We start from the raw sequence: 13955 nt of genomic DNA on the forward strand, positions 1-13955 counted from the left end.
CAATCATTTCGGGGGCCATTTAAAACCCAAAAGTTTGCACTCTTCCAATTAAGCAGTATTGGAGGAAACACAGAGTTCCTGAGTCCATGCCATGCGATATGCTAGGCGGTTCCTTGTGCATTTTCTTTTGTTTGCTTCTGGCTTGAACTAAGTGGAATAAACAAAACAAAGAACCCATTAGAGAGCACTCGTGAGATTGGGTTGGAGAAGTTTGGTTTTATAGGGGAAGAAGTAAAGGGAAGTATTTGCCACCAGGGCAGGGATTTATTTATTCTGCTGGTGGTTCTCAGATTACACCTAAGGGCTCCGATGCCTTTAGAGAGCACTGAAGGATCCTGTGTACATGGGTGGGAGCATTGGCACTTTGAACAGAGCCAGAGGGATGATTTCTGAAAATGTTCAGGACACCCTCATTTGCCAAAGGGCAAACAGCATGGGAAGGCATGATCTTTGTTTTCAAGGAGCTCATAAGCTGGCTGGGAAGAAAAGGCATGATATGTACAAAGTCATTAAAGATATTAACAGCATGAAGTCATGCATGACACAAACCTTCAGGGCCCGGGAGAATGAGTGATTCGGACAACCCAGGGGTCTAGGCAGCCACCTGGGACTAGGCTGAACTGGGCCACGTTTGATGGGATGCTTCCTCATATCCTCTCCTTTTCCATGTCTCATGTGCAGTCTTTGTCTCCACAGTATTTTCTGCTCCTGTACTTACACAGAGAGGAGATCTACCCGTGTTACTTCAAGAAATGGGCGGTGGGCATAGGGGTTAGAGTGAGGGTTTCTTATAAGGGATTGAGGGGCCAAGAGGCAATGGGAGCTTATAGCATTTAACCGTTCTGTGACTCAATTTCTTCTAATGGGACTAATAATAGTGACCACTCATTGGGTTTTTGTAAAAAAATAAATTAGATAATCCATGTGTTGCTTAGCTCAGTGGGTGGCACTTAGTAGATCTTCAATATATGTAATTTTTATGATCACGGATAATTTCTGGCTTCTCAGAACTTTTACGTGCTGTGGGCTCCCGTGCTCCAATTCTATATTCCCTTCGATCACTCTGTCTTGATTTCAGGACTTTCAAACTCCTTTCAGTTTCTCCTCTTATTGGCCTTGCTGGATTTTCTTGTTTCCAACAATGTTCTTAACAGACACTCTGACTGTCTTCGCTCCTGTTTTCTGGTTGGGCCATGTCATGTGTGCCTGGCCATTTTATTAGCAGGCTTCCATTAAGGCTGTGTCCTCTTCTGGTCCAATCATCAGGGACTCCTGGCAGGAAGAAAACATACTTAGAAGGGAGTATGGACATGGCATGTTGGGTGGGTGGGTCTTGGCGTCGTGCTGTTTATCCTGCAGAGCCTAACTCTGTACAGATATCTGTCCCGTTCAGATCTATACACAATCTCATATGCCCAGTGCTGAGAGGACACACAGATGAGGAATATATAGTCCTTGTGAGATCTCTCCACTGGGGCGTGGTTTGGGGTGAAGAAAACTAAAGTGCCCTGAAGACTGTAATGTATGTCAGCTTCCGAGAGCAGAGTGAGGGGACAGGCTGTAGAGGTCAGTGGTGAGAAAAGTGATCCTGGGTGAGGACTTCGGGAGTCGTGCAGGCAAATGGTAGCAAATATGCCAGGTCTGGTGCTAAATGCTTTAGTTAGTCTTTACGGTGTTCCTACGAGTACTATCACTATTTAAATTACACATATTAAGAACAGATGTGCGGACAGTTTAAGTAATCTACTGTAGGTCATACAGTGCTCGTAAAAGCATTGGAAAAGGGGTGATTCAGACCCAGGCATGGAGGTTCCCACAACAAGAACAAGGGCACAAGGGGAAGAAATAGTTTAAGCTCATTCTGTCAGGAAAGGCCCTTCAGTCTGTTTGGCTGGAGTTCAGCGTGCCTGCTGGGGAGTGTTGGGGAAAGACTGGAAAGGTGTGTTGTGAAAAGACTGTGGCGGGTCCTGAATACTGAGTAGATGGGGGTCGGGACCAGAGTCTCAGTTGCAGCCGTTGGCCTGGGGCTTGCATGTTGCGGGAAGTTCAGCAGATGCTCTTTGAAGTGGAAAGGGACTTAACTGCCAGGCAGAATGGTTATTGGGACATTTTCTTGTCTTCCATCTTGGATACCCAAGCCTTGTTCCTCGGTCCTGCTTTCCTTTTCTCTTTAGCTCCTGCTTCACGTGGACACCAGGGTGATCTTCCTAAAATCTAGGCCTCTTCACGTCACTTTTTTGCTCTACATCCTCCAATGGCTCCATGGAGCTCTCAGAACAAAGTTCAACTCCTTAGTCCCTCATTCAGTAAACTCCCAGTCTGGACTCATCCCACATCCTTGTCCTCTTCTTGACGTTCCTGAAGCTGCTACATTGAACTGCTCACCCTTCTCTAAACAGCCCATCTGTTTTGAAGACTCTGTGTGATTGACAGGCTCTCTCCCCTGTTCTGCCTGGAATGCCATCTCTTACTAGCTAGCATTGTCTGCTAAGCTCCTTAACAGGAACTCATTTGTTAGCCTCCACGGCAACCCTGTCAAGTAGACTCTTAATTCCATTCTATAGATGAGTAAACAGATTCAGAGAGGTTAAAATGCTTGTCCAGGGTCATAGAACTAGTAGGATCAGAAGCAGGATTTCAATCTGGCAGCTTGTACTCTTCCCACCGTCTTACATGGTCTCCCTCCTCTGTTTTTTCACTGTGGATTATTTCTTATTGTACCTGGGTCAGATCAGATGCCTCTTCTATGGCATTTTCCTTTATCACTCCCTCACCCCAAACCCCCTCTGTCAGATGAGTCACTCCACAGTTCTATAACAGCATTTATCACCTCTTATTAGAGTTATTTTTTAGAGCTCTGTGATGGACTGAATGTTTGTGTCCCTCCCAAAATTCATAGATTGAAGCCCCAACCCTCAATGTGACTGTATTTGGAGATAGGGCCTTTATGGAGGTAATTAAGCTTAAATGAGATCATAAGAGTGGGGCCCTGATCCAATAGGATTAGTGTTCTTATAAGAGACACCAGAGAGGTCACTCTCTTTCTCTCTGCCATGTGAGGATACAATGAGAAGGCAGCCATCTGCAAGCCAGGATGAGAATTGTGATGACTTTGTTAAATTAACTTTCTTAAGTGGAGCACAGGGTCCTGGATGGTGAGCCACAGTTCAACAGTCATCCACAAGGGAAAGTGAAATGGGGAAATTTATTCCTTATTGGCCCTGGAGGAATTACCCAGCACACCTCAAGTGGCCATATGGGGAGGTGAAGCAGAATGCAGACAGAGGGTGGGGGCAGGACCACCTTGGGCAAATCCTTTATTAGGGACTGGGGGGTACAGGGCTTTGGGATTCCCAAGCCAGGGCTGGATTGGCTGATTCAAATGGAAAGAGCAAGGTTTGGGTGAGCCCCATGGGGGTGCAATAAGGCAAACAGGCACTGGAAGGCAGGGGGACTGTAGATCACAAGGGTTGCTGGGGAAGTCCTACTGGGAACTTACATTTGCTTGTGACTCTGGGCTGCTATCTAGGGCATGTGCTTGCATGAGAGGGCTAGTGTCAGTTTAAGGTCCCCGAGGTCTGCTTGGCCAAGCGAAACGGATGCCGAGGCAGCAGTTCCATGGAGTAGCTTAGCTCCGTTCTCCACAAGAGCCCTTGTAAGAAAGTGCCCCTGTGGGATCTTGATCTGAGCCTTCCAGCCTCCAGAACTGTGGGGAAATTCGTTTCTGTTGTTTAAGCCTCCAGTGTATGGTAGGTATTTTGTTATGGTACCTCGAGCAAACTAATAGAAGCTTTCTTCCCTGATTGGGTCTCCCTTCTGGAAAGCAAGCTACTCATTGGCAGGGGTCCTCTCTGTCAGTGTCCCTGTATTCCCAGCATCCGGTCTGGTGCTTATTGAGGGAAAGCGCGGCCCGCTGGAGGCTCTGGGAAGTTGGTGGAATCCTGCTTTGCTGCACCTCGTTACCTTGGTCCTCAGGATCCCACAGCTACAAGCGACTCGGAGCCCTCCCTCCTCTCCCTCCCGGTTCACCTGTGCTCCCTGAGACTCTGGGGGGCGGGGCAGTCCCTTGTGCGCGGAGCCTCTCCTGGCTGCTGATTTACTAGCTCCTTGCAGAGGGCTTGGCGGCCTGCTGTCTCCTCTGGCCCTCATAAAGCAGCCCCCTCCCCTTCGCCCCGTGCCAGCGGCCGCCCTGCCGACGGCCTGGGCAGAATTTATGACAAGTATTCATCAGATTAGGAGGGACGGGGACACGGGACTTCACCCACTGCGTGCAGAATGCGGTTGGACGGCATTGCAGGCCCCTCTGCCTGCCGAGCAAACCTACACGGTAATGCTTGGCATTTTCCGACCTGAGGTGTCATTTGGAAACGTTTTGATTTGACAAGAAATAACTTTAAAAATGTTCGGGAGCTGAAGAGAAATTTAACTCTTTGGGGCCCCACTGGTGCAACCTCCTGCCAGGCTCTGGGACCTCCCAGGGGTCCGCTCACCGCGGTTTGCTCTTTACCAGGACCCTGCGGCAGCCCCCAGCTTGAGCCCAAACTCCACTTTCTCTTCCAAGAATGGAACATTCTCCCCAAGTCCTGAAAGCTGCTCATCTGCCCTCTTGCTAGTAGAGTGTCTGTGAGGCAGGGGGCCCCACGGCTGCCTCCTATCACCCCTATCATAGTTTGACCACTTTGCTTCATAGAAAGATCTTCAAAACTTTAAAAACGTTTCACTGAACCTCTTATTTTTTGCATCCATTGATCTGCCATTTGGGGCAACAACTAAATTAGTAAAAAGATCTGCTTCGTCTTTTAGACAGCAGTTTTTCGCCAAAAAATGCTACTTCTGTAGACAGCAATGGGTCTCATTCACCAAACATTTATCAGGAGGCTGCTCTTCTGGGCACCGTAGAGGAGAGATGAGCACAGGGCTTCCATGTGCGATTGTGCAGCCGTGACCCGCGCAGCTCCGGGGAGCTCCATGCACGCAGTCCACCATCACCTGCACGGTCATAGGGGGCTGTCCTGCATGGACACTGCGTGCTTCTTGCCCTTGAGACCCTCACAGGGATCTGCCAAGTCCTCTTTGCCCAGATGACCCTCCTTGGCTTTCTTTCAAGGATTCCCTCTTAATCATGACTTTGAGTTTATCTGCCGCCTTGTTCTTCGTCTCCCGAATACGTTCTCATCTGTCAGGGTCCTTCTGCTAGTGCGGGGCCTCCAAGTATAGCCTGATCGTATCAGAGTGATGTAGGACTATCACCTGCAGTTTGGACTTTGAACTCAGGAAGAACTATTTGTTTAAGGTTTTGCTTTAGCGAGTGATTTCTAGAGGTCAGTAAGACTTAGAGATCATTTGACATGGATGAAAGAAAGAGATATATCTATTTTTCCTCCACATCGAGCATTAACACGTGCCATTAAAATCCTAAAAATTAGGATTTTAATGATCTCTTCATATATTTGTCTCCCTTATTAGTTTCTTTATAGGAGGGGCTACATTTTATTGTTCTGCATCTTTAGAGACAGCAGAGTGCTGGGCCCAGGCAGCTGCTTGGTAGCGTGGAACAGATGACAGCTGCTGTGTTCAGGCCTCATGCTAGGTGTCCTGACAGAGAAAGCACGGCTTCTGGTCTCACAGAGGCTTCGACATCATCAGTGGCCGACTAAGCGGTGCCTTTTGAGGAGCTGCCTTTGCGGGAGACCGTGCTCTGAGTCGGCTCACCGTCTCATGGGCTTTGCTGTGCCCCAGTGGAAGGCTTTGGCTTCTCAGCAGCATGAGTGCCCTTTCTGATCTCAACAATGACACACAAGCAGGGGAGGCAAACTTGTAGCTGTTCCTGGCAAGTCTGGATTTTTAGGGATCGCTCGAGGCTGTAAGAGGAAAAGACTTTGCAGGACTCAGCTTCTGACTGAGCCCCAGTATTCCTAGGGACACCAGTATCAGTTTTTTGAGGTTGTAAAGGTCTGTGAGGGGCAAGATGAAAGTGTGGTTGGTCTTTCTTGGAGCCCACAAAGCCTGGTCCAGGTCACCTGCTCAAAGATATCTGTGTGGGCACCTACGTGAAAAAATTAAAAACGCGTGAAAGACTAAAACACATCAAAGATATCAGAATGAAATAATGAGACAGGAGAAGCATAGAGGCTGAGACTTTGCAGAGAAGGGAGGAAGGAGGGAGGGAAGATCAGCCCTTGAGTGAAGGAGGCGTCAGCACTGCCTGTCGGCCCTCCTTGGGGAAGGCTGACCAGGTCACTGGATCCCGCAAGTGCTGTCATGATTTCTCAGTGTCAGCTACAAGCCGTAATAGCTCTCCCTCCTCCATTCCAGCCAATTCCTCCCTGGTGCTCCAGAGACCAGCAGAGCCAGGCCTGGACTTCAGCTCTCCTGACCCTCAGTCCTGTAATTTCCCACAGCAACACGCGTGGCCACAGTTTTCACTCATTCCCTGGTGTCTACGCCGTGATTTTATACAGCTCTAATCAGGTCTTCCTAATCATTGGGCCAAAGGAAGGCCACTAGACTCAACTTCAGTTTAAGACAACAAACTAAAGCAACCTCAGTTTTTGGTCGACCTCCACACCTCCCATCTCTCTGTTTTGTTCCGGAATGCCTGTAACTCATCGCTGTGACATTTTATAAATTTAACTTGAGGTTGAATTCATAAAAATATTTGGAAACTACCTTAATTTTATAATTAAAGATTAAGTGGCCCATTCAGCCTTCTCTTTCTCTCCCCACAAATAGTCTAGCTGTAAAACAAATCTCTTCTGTTAAGTGGTATTTATTTAATTGCGATTTGCTGTAGAGCCGTTTAAGAGTGGGTCATTAGGTTAAAATCATTGTGCCTGTCCTCTGAGCGGAGGATGTCCTGCACTGGCTTACGTTTGGGTGTGCTTTCCCTGAAGCTGAGCTAACACAGCCGTGTTTACATTACACACATTCTCTAGTTGCTGACATTTTTTGTTCCTCCAGAAGGAAAAAGATGCAGCATAAACAAATGACCTTATTTGATGTAATGCGTCGGGTCATGCTGGACCAATGGTTGATACTTTCCACTTGCATTTATTTAACTACATTTTCTTCCCATCCTTTCGAATCTTCCTCATCCCCAAATCAATATTGAAGAAGAAACCAGTAATTTCCGATGGTCTGAATCCTTCATGGCTTGTACTGAGAGTCCCTGAAGCTGAACAGAGTCTCGGGGGCTAATGACCCAGTGGGCTTCTTATGCCCAGACATAAGAAAGGCACTTGAGCCCCTGGTTTTCTCCAAATGAATAGGAGTTTGGAAACCCCCAGAGAACCTTTTCTTCTTCTTTTTTTTTTTAAATGTGGAAATAAGGCGGAATTTACATACAATGAAAAAGGATGTACAGGGAGGGCAAAGCTCCCCACAACCACCCCTGTCCCCCGCCCCGTCCCCCGGGAGCCTTTCCTCTAATAGTTTTTCCAAAGTCCCTCATCTTCTTCCCATTCAGAGCCCTCTTGGCTTTGCATTTTCTAGGCAGATGTGAGAAATGTCACCACATTTCCTAAGAGGAATGGAACAAGATAGATGGGCTCCGCCCAGCGGGACACCTGGATGGCAGCCTTATCTAGAGCCCAAATGGGACCGCATGCGCCCGCTGTTTATTTATCCTCCTCCTGTTTGGAGACTTTCCCTGATTAATTACTTTCTAGTAATCGAGGCTGCTAACTAATGTCTCATCTGATTAACCTGTAGTGTGGCCCGGGGTCCCAGAGGGTGGGCTGGTCATCCCGCCTGGGGAATGAAAGAGGTCATTGGCCAGGGGCCCCTGGGATGCCAGTTTGGGGCTCGTTTATTTGCTCTAAGTCTTGTTTGCTATTCCTGCTGCAGTGACTGGCGACAGCTCCCCCCCAAGTCCCATCCAATCTAATTGGCCTGCTGAAACAGCAGTGAACACAAGATTTAAGAAATGTTTTCTTTGAAAACTTCTGGTCGGACAGACACTTTGAGATCATATTTCACCCTGTTTCAATTGCACACCATTCCCTGGGACTTTCAGGAGAAATACTGTAAGTGAGTCTTACAGGAGAACTGCTGCTCTGTGGTCTGGGAGGGGGGCTGATGAGCTGGAGGCTGGAGCGGAGGCTGTGCTGAGGCAGCCCGGCATCTTCAGAATCTAGAGACCCTGCCAACGTTAACACATCCGAGGAGGTATTCAGTATCAAAGTCTCTAATATTTGGCTCCATAAACACGATACCGGTTGCAAAAACAAAGCTAAGGAGCTCATGCTGATTACTTCAATAAAAACTGTTTAATTATGAACGTTTGGGAAATGAAGTTACCAACAGGACCAGGAGAGCTTTGGTGTCCGGTGTCCCTGCTCCCAGCATCCCACTGTTACACCACATTGTCCACTCAGCTGAAAAGCCTGACGTTGAGCAGGGCACACCCTCCGCCCTGTGGGATGCTACGTACTTGCCAGTAACACTCCGTCTTTCTGCAGTGGCAAATTTAGGGGATTGATTAGTGAAAGAATTATCAGTTGTTATCAGTACCATTTACAGGCCATCCAAGGGTTACTTGGGGTGGTAGTCAAAGCTCCCAGAAGACCTGCATTTGTTTCTAGGTAGCAGGGTTCCAGGACTAGGCAAAGTAGAAGAGAATTCTGAGCAGGGAGCCAGTGGGTCATTGTGACAATACATTCTGGAGTCCTTAAATTAGTTTTCTTAATAACTGTTTAGGAAACATGATCGTCTTAATGCTTCTGGATAATTCTTCTCTCTCTTTGTGTGATTATAGCCAGTTATTTTATGTCAAGTGGAATAGGTAGAAGTATCCATGTAAAAGATTAATGAACAAACATGAGAGTTGAATCTGTGTATGGAAGGAAGGAAATCTGGGGAGATACACATTGTCAAGGAGTGAACTCTTCCTCAAAAGTGACTTTTCCCATATATTGTTGATTATTTCTCAAAAAAACTTTTTATATTTTAAACATTTTTGGTAGAAATCTTTAAAACTTGTTCTTATTCATCCGCAGATATTGAATACAGATTGCCTATGCCTGAGCAGTCCTGATGATTCCGTGCTGTAATACACTGAAACACGCAGAAATTACTGAAAGACTCCTGGCTCTTGTGCCCATGCACTGAAACATCATGACAATCGCTTCATCTCTTAAATGCAAAGCTGGGGCAGTTATAACTGCTTCGTGGTGTCATGATGATTAACAGACACGATACATGTGAAAATAAAGAATAGAATATGCAATACTAGCTAGCTATATTTTTCTGTCTTGTGTATTTTAGTTGCTTCTATGCAGATGCTTTGGCTGCTGCCCATAGCTGCTTGCTTTTTTTTTTTTTTTTTTGCGGTACGTGGGCCTCTCACTGTTGTGGCCTCTCCCGTTGCGGAGCACAGGCTCCGGACGCGCAGGCTCAGCAGCCATGGCTCACGGGCCCAGCCGCTCCACGGCATGTGGGATCTTCCCGGACCGGGGCACGAACCCGTGTCCCCTGCATCGGCTGGCGGACTCTCAACCACTGTGCCACCAGGGAAGCCCAGCTGCTTGTTTATTTTATGCTACACAATTTAGGGGAAGAGTTGAGGACTCCAATCAGAGTGATTTATACAGATTTTAGACTGCTACCTATCACTGGAGACATTGCATGAAACAGAGAAAAGAGCGTGGAATTTTTATCCAGAGAATCCTGAGTTCAAATCCTAGGTCCATCTTCTATAAGTTATGTGCCCCCCGGCAGTATTACTTAACATTCCTGAGCTTATATTTCTATTCTGTAAAGTAGGAATAACAATGAGTATAACGAAAGTTTTGTGAGGTCTGTATTTTGCAGGTTAGGCACCCAGAAAAATGCCTGGTGCAACTGGGCATTTGATATCTTAAGTCCTTTTTCAGGAGAATTTTCCTCTGTTAGATTAATAGCTGTGCCCTGGATGGTTTGGGACTCCTGACATTCTGAATAGCTACCCAGTAATTCATGTTTATGGCCACCTGTGTGTGTGTGTTGGGTCTTTGTATCATAAGGATGTTCTGTGCTCTTGTAATGACTGAATATGTTCTTGATTTTTATTTCTCCTTAAATAATATAATAATAATTCTCTTTTTTCAGTGAACGAGACAAAGACAGTAAGTCAGGAGAGATTCTGAGTGTCGGGGCCAAGTTCTTGCTTTAAATTCAGAGCGCCTGAAGAAAGTCTGGAACCTCACAGGTGGCTGGTGAGATACAGTGAAGGGGAGGGGAGTTTGTGGGAGAGGGGGAGGGAGTAGGGAACCGGTTACCCTGGTGTTTTGTTGGCTGTCCTGGAGTTAAACTTCAGGCCCTGGGGCATTCACCTGGAGAACATGTGCCAAAACTTTTCTTTTTCCCAACTTATATTCAAAAATTCAAGTGAAAGGGTAACTTTTTATGCATGGTATACAAAGTTAAAATAACACCTTAAATTCCTCTGTGTATGGGTTTGTTTTCTCTCCAAATGGTCAGAGTTACTGAAACAAACTTAGAAAGAAGGTTATTTAAGGTTCACAAGACCCTCTGGGAAGAGCCCACTTAAACAGACCAGCCTTTGGGACTCTGAGAAAGACCAGTGTAATGTTGTTACCTGACATTAGTGAGAAAGGACCCCCACTGGGTCCCAGGAGCTGCCCGTGTTGTTGTTAACTGCAAACACCAGAGTTTGTAGGGCAAAGAAAGGAGACCAGACTGGGGATCAGGATGCCGAGCTCCTGGTCCTGCTACTTGTGTGACTTGGGATAATTCTCTCAGTCTGGTTCCTCATCTGTTTTGTAAGGCTAATAACACCAATTCCGTAGAATCAAAGGTGAAGAAGATATAAACCATCTAGGTAATGAATTGTACAAGAATTTTGCAGAGATTACAATATGCTGTACAAATTCAAGGGCTAATTCATTCTGCATAATTTAGCCACATTTAAATCCTTCCAGACTCCAGATGTGGTATAATGTGTTAGAGCAATGATGGTCTTAGAGGTCAGCTCCTTGAGTGCTCTGATTTTACATATGGGAAACTGAAGGAGAGAGGCAGAGAGGAAGGGACTTGCTCCCCACATAATATGGTATGTTAGTGCCAGGGCTGAAGAGGGAGCTAGGAGATCTGCTTCCCTTTAGATGCTTCTTTAAAAACAGCGTCTCTTCTAGAGAAGGCACGTAATCAGTAATGGTTAAGTTCAAATGAAACAACTTTGGGTGTTATGAAGCAATGAAATTCAAGGAGAATCAGGTGGGGTGTCAAGAGAAGCAATGGTGAGGCCATGCTGCCTTTCGTGGCTTTGTCTCCAGATCATTATAAGCTCTGTCCCCTTAGGGAATAACGCTCTTCACGTTTCCTTTTTCCATCTTCTAAACTCACACGTGACTGTAAGGTTTGGGGACTGTCAGCACACAGCTGGTCACCTGGTCACTTGTAGACAGGTGCATGTCTTACCTCTTTGTTTGGGAGAAGGGAGTGTGACTGAGGTCAGGTCAGCACATGAGGAAGGACCGGCTTTCTAGGTGAGGGTCCTAGCCCAGGAGGGCTAGTGTACATATTATGTCTTTTTCCACAATAGCAAGGCCTCTGAAGAGCAGAGGTGGGACAATTTTCTGTTGATTGCCCTTCCTTTCACCCCAGATTCTGTTATTCATAATGGATTGTGGGGTAGGCCAGCCCCAGCCCGAGAGTCCCAGATTCAGACATCCCATGAAATGTAATCAGCAGGTCCCGGGCAGTCGAGCTTCTACGGGGTAGCCATTAGATATTTTGAATTTTTGATGCTTTAAATTTCTCTTTACACTGAAGCTTCTCCCCTTCCTCAACTCACTAATACCTCAGGCAGGGAAGCCTTCCATTGGAGGTGGGAAACGTCTCTCCCCCTCTAATACCTGTCCCTAGTCAGCTCAGGGCCTTTAGGGCTGCAGAGGGTTTGTGGGAGAGAGTTAGTGAGCAAGAAAGGTGTGGCTTGATGGGGACCGTCATGATCAGTTATTGTTGCCCTGTGGGTTTGGTGGTAGCTCCACACTCATACTGGGGATCAACTGCTGCTCCTTTAACACAGTCAATGCCCCTTCAGACTGGCCACTTCCGACTCTAGATATCAATATCTAGCCTTGCCTGGGGTTATCTAGCTGCCCAGCTCCCAGGACGATTCCTGGGCAGAATTTTTCATAGCATGATATATTCTGGTATCTTTATACAGGATCCTTATGGAACCCAGGGGAAACTCCAAACCCAGGCTGTTTCCAGTGCAGCCTGTCTCCTCCCTCTGCTTTTAGGGTGGCCCATCACTGCCCCGCCTTGTGGCTTTCTCCAAGCTTGGAGCCAGCACTAGTCTCTGTGCCTTTAGACCCCAGGTCGAGCTCTCCAAACTGTAATCCTGAAGCCTCCCACAGGTAAAAGGGATGCCTTCCCTTTCTTTTCCTTGTGGAATGTGTGTAGGGGTGGTGTAATTCTTAGCATTCTTGCCAAAGAAATCCTTTCTTCTTGGTCTCTTCAACCTCAAAGTTTTTCAGAGTGGATTTTGGACTAATGATTGCCAATGTGATTTCTGAAACATTTCCTTTGCAAGTCCTGCATTAGTGGGCTAGCATCTCATTTTATAATGTGTTATTAGGAAGAATCTCATTTTAACTCCTGTTACCCTTCCACCTGAGGTGCAGGCAAATCACATTGGAGCCTGCCTTGTCTGCCTTGAGGGCAGGTTTGAGGGATTTCAAAAGTGGTCACGGAAAGAAAGAAGCTTTGCAAACTATATCCTGTAGAAATGTTGGGCGTTACTCTTAACATTATCCTTTTTAATGTAAATCAGAAAATCCAAATAAGTAGATAAATCACGTTTCGATCCTTTCAGGTAAATGTGTTGGATCTTTAGTGATACTGACTGGCATCTTTGGTCACTGAGGTGATTCATTAGCAAACGGTGCTATCCAAGATCAGCCCGGTTCAGACCACGTGTCTCTCTCTTTAAAGGAGAAACTATCTTTATTAATGCCTGACTGTCCGCATGTCAGTGGAGTGGTGGCCTTTGGTTACTCAGAGGCACAGACCAAGAATATGTCACTGTAGCCTTTGGTATGAACTCTTGGTACCCCACAAAGAGGAAATATGTTTTTGCTGTTTGCAAAGGAATTCAAGACCTTTATGGTTACCAAGAACTCATAAAACCAACGAGCCATGTATTCGAAAATGATCCCTGGGTCCAGTCTTCAACAAGCCAGTGTCTGCTGATCAGTTTGGGAAACACATATGAGCAACTAGGGCTTTCGAGCTGAGAGTGTGGTGCGGGGGGTGAGCGGGATTTCTCCTGAAGGCATCTTGTCTTTCTGTATGCTTTCTCTATGGAAGAACATGAGTGTTTCAACAGGTTTGTTTTATGTTTTCATACGCTGAAAACAACTACAGCAAGTAAACAAGCAAACAAAAACTAGGTAGAGCAAAAGCAGAGAATCGAATGTATGTTTCCAATCCCCAATTTTTTTTGTTTTGTTTTTTGTTTTGTTTTTTGTGATACGTGGGCCTCTCACTGTTGCTATTATTATTATTATTTTTATTTTTTTGCGGTGCGCGGGCCTCGCACTGTTGCGGCCTCTCCCCTTGCGGAGCACAGGCTCTGGATGCGCAGGCTCAGCGGCCATGGCTCACGGGCCCAGCCGCGGAGCGGCATGTGGGATCCTCCCGGACCGGGGCACGAACCCGTGTCCCCTGCATCGGCAGGCGGACTCTCAACCGCTGCGCCACCAGGGAAGCCCTCCAATCCCCAATTTTTAAAGTTTATTTGAAGTTTTAAGTTGTAACCCAAGGATGAATCATAGCACTGTGTACTTTCACTTTTACCTATCCCAGAGGTATCATCTCTCAGGAGGAGTGAAAAACGGAATCAGAAACTTGGGTCTTTCCTGACCTTACTAAATTATAATTTCCAGATATAATACCACATCTTTTATTTCTTTATCTTTGCGTATATTAGCCTAGATGAGCTGATCACG

The 13955-nt window shown here is 46.5% G+C and overlaps 1 long non-coding RNA gene across 2 annotated transcripts in view; it reads left to right on the forward strand.

Annotated features, from left to right (window-relative positions):
• The window catches only part of LOC109551194 (uncharacterized), a 343444-nt gene that overhangs the window by 33462 nt on the left and 296027 nt on the right, over nt 1-13955 (forward strand). For both annotated transcript variants that reach the window (XR_012325803.1, XR_004521671.2), the window contains exon 2: nt 10087-10193. This is a non-coding gene — a long non-coding RNA (uncharacterized lncRNA). The remainder of the gene's footprint in view (nt 1-10086; nt 10194-13955) is intronic.

This window comes from Tursiops truncatus, chromosome 14 (genome assembly GCF_011762595.2).
Source record: "Tursiops truncatus isolate mTurTru1 chromosome 14, mTurTru1.mat.Y, whole genome shotgun sequence".
In the NCBI taxonomy this organism is placed as follows: Eukaryota; Metazoa; Chordata; class Mammalia; order Artiodactyla; family Delphinidae; genus Tursiops; species Tursiops truncatus.